Source organism: Orbicella faveolata, unplaced genomic scaffold, assembly GCF_042242905.1.
Source record: "Orbicella faveolata isolate gen_17 unplaced genomic scaffold, um_ofav_v1 contig_6, whole genome shotgun sequence".
Lineage (NCBI taxonomy): Eukaryota > Metazoa > Cnidaria > Anthozoa > Scleractinia > Merulinidae > Orbicella > Orbicella faveolata.
The window spans coordinates 177501-180000 of record NW_028301590.1 but is presented as its reverse complement, the minus strand read 5'-3'; the positions used below and the strand labels follow the sequence as shown (position 1 = coordinate 180000).

The 2500-nt window shown below is 50.1% G+C and overlaps 3 non-coding genes across 3 annotated transcripts in view; 2 read left to right on the top strand and 1 right to left on the bottom strand.

The window, feature by feature from the left end:
* Positions 1-112, bottom strand: part of LOC149095265 (5S ribosomal RNA) — a 119-nt gene extending 7 nt beyond the window's left edge. Inside the window, exon 1 of the ribosomal RNA XR_016205120.1 lies at positions 1-112. This exon is cut by the window's left edge and continues 7 nt beyond it. This is a non-coding gene — a ribosomal RNA (5S ribosomal RNA).
* Positions 113-559: 447 nt separating this feature from the next.
* On the top strand, positions 560-751 carry LOC149095264 (U2 spliceosomal RNA). The gene has a single exon (XR_016205186.1). It is a non-coding gene; the product is annotated as a U2 spliceosomal RNA (small nuclear RNA).
* Positions 752-2289: 1538 nt separating this feature from the next.
* Positions 2290-2453, top strand: LOC149095263 (U1 spliceosomal RNA). The gene has a single exon (XR_016205053.1). It is a non-coding gene; the product is annotated as a U1 spliceosomal RNA (small nuclear RNA).
* The last annotated feature ends 47 nt before the right edge of the window (positions 2454-2500 follow it).

Genomic DNA, 2500 nt, shown 5'->3' with positions numbered 1-2500 from the left:
AACACGGGGTATTCCCAGGCGGTCACCCATCCAAGTACTAACCCCGCCCGACAGGGCTTAACTTCGGTGATCGGACGAGAACCGGTGCTTTCCCTGTGGTATGGTCGTAGACAAGAGAAAGGGGTGAAAATTTAGTCTTTTAAACGAGCCATCAAAGCAAAAGCAAAGCAATAATACCAACCAGCAATCTTTTAGCAGGCATTTCTTGACTTCTCTGCAAGTTGTATGCACGTGGAGAGCGAATGTTGATAACGTAGCCGTTGCTTTCTGCCTGTGTCTGTAGCGCTATCTTAGTAACGGAGTCATTACGGTCTTTAACATGTTGCCTCGTTTTGGAGGCCAAAAAGGCGTTTGATCTCACTCACCCCTGGAGGGACGTTATCAACTTTGCTGCTGATTTTTGTGGACTTGTGCTGTAGAACAAGTGCGTCTACGACGGCAACTTGCTCCATAGCGTCGGCCTACAGTCGGCTCCAGGCCCCTCGGCGACAGCATATTGACCACCATATCTCAAAGGGGGAAACCCTGGACCACCCTCCTAGGGGAGGGAAGGTCCGGTATCGCTTCTCGGCCTTTTGGCTAAGATCAAGTGTAGTATCTGTTCTTATCAGCTTAATATCTGATACGCTGCTCATTGAGCAGCTCATATATTAAACTGATTTTTGGAACTGGGCTGTGGAAAAGAGGCTTGCCTCGTCCCAGCCACGGGTTGCCTCGGTATAGCACTACCTCCGAGTGCGGCCCACTTCCCCTCGGGGAAGAAACCTTCATTCAATCAAAGAAAGAAATCAAAGAAAGCCTCCTCCTGACACTAACGTCTGGCGTTTTTCTCTGTCGGCAGGCACAGACTGAGGAGGGAAGCTACTCTAGAGCCGCCTAGAAGTGAGGCTGGAGGTTCTAGCACGCCCGCAAAGCACTACCACAAGGATATAGAGGTAAGGAGGTTTGCCTTTGACGGCCCCCGCGTCAAGAATTTTCATACTTACCTGACGCGGGACACGCCTCTACGCACTTTGTGCTAGGTAGTCTCTGCTTAGGTGAGGACCTGGGAGTTTTTTTTGTGGTTTAGTAGGCTCTTTTGTATGTTATAATGGATCTTCCGGTCAAGCCTCCGTGCTATGACTCTAAGCCTCCATGTTTGTGTATGAAGTGCTACGTGTATGACTACGAATGTGATTTGTTGTCTCGTCCTGCCCTTGAGTTCTCACTTGATGGATCGTCCAGTTTGTCTACTCGTCCGTCTTCTACTGTTGCTGTTTCTACCTGTGGTTTAGTTAATATTGATGTCCCTCCTGTCGACTCTGTTGCTGTCCAGTCCAGCTGTTCTGTTGAGTCTGTTGCTGTTTCGCCTGCCCGTCCGAGTTGCCCAGCTGTTTCCGTCGCTGTTTCGCCTGTTTGCTCCAGTCCTGTTGAACCTGTTTCGCCTGTTTGTCCCAGTGTTGATGTTTTGCCTGCCCGTCTTAGTTGCCCAGCTGTTTCCGTCGCTCTTTCGCCTGTTTGCTCCAGTCCTGTTGAACCTGTTGCAGTTTCGCCTGTTCGTCCTAGTGTTGATGTTTCGCCTGTTTGTTCTAGTCCTGTTACTTCTTTTGCTGCTTCGTATGTTCAGCCTAGTCGTCCTATCAGTTCCGTTGCTGTTTCGTCTGCTTCACCGCCTAGTTGTCCTGTAAGTTCTGGTCCTCCTCGTGTTTGGCCTCGTCCTGTTTTGCCCAGTCGCCCTGTTAGTCCAGTTGCTGCACCGTGCCGTTTGCTGCCCAGTTTTCGTCCACCTGTTTTTTCGCCTCTCGTCCGTCCGCCGTTGTTGCCGAGTTGTTCTCCGTTTTTCCCGTTGGCTTGCTTTGTCTTGGTTATGATTCCTGTCTTGCTGCCCACTCCGTTTGGTCTTGTTGTCTCGTTTTTGCCTGTGCTTCGTTGAGTTTGGACTGTCGTTTTTGGACTGATTTGTTGTTGTTGTTTGGTCTCGGTTTGTTTTAGTTGCATATTGGTGGCGAACCTATTCTTATAGGATTAGTCTGTTGACAGGTGTCCCTTTTGGGTCACCTTTCGCCGTTGCTCTGGAACAGTGTATGTTTGTCCTGTTGTCCGACGTTTATTGCCTGTTCGTCCCTCGTTTGTTTGTTTCTATGTTTTTTGTATGTAGGGGCGGGGTTCGATCCCTCGGTGAGTTTGACGTGCTGGTGCACCCCCGTTTTTTGGTGAACCGTCGTTGTTTGACGGGCTAGTTCTGTTCGACTGGCAGGCATTGCACTCTCCCTTTTTAGGGTGGCCTGGCCATTCACCAAAAAACATAAAAAACTTACCTGACGCGGGAGGTACTGTGATCAAGGAGGCAGTCCTCTCAAGGCGAGGCCCTTTCATTGCACTTCGATCGGGTTGACCCTTGCGATTACCCCAAATGTGGGTAACTCGAGCGTATAATTTCTGGTAGTGGGGGCCTGCGTTCGCGCTCGCCCCCGAAAAAGTGCAAGTGTTGGCCCTGTGAATGGTGGATGGTTAATGATTG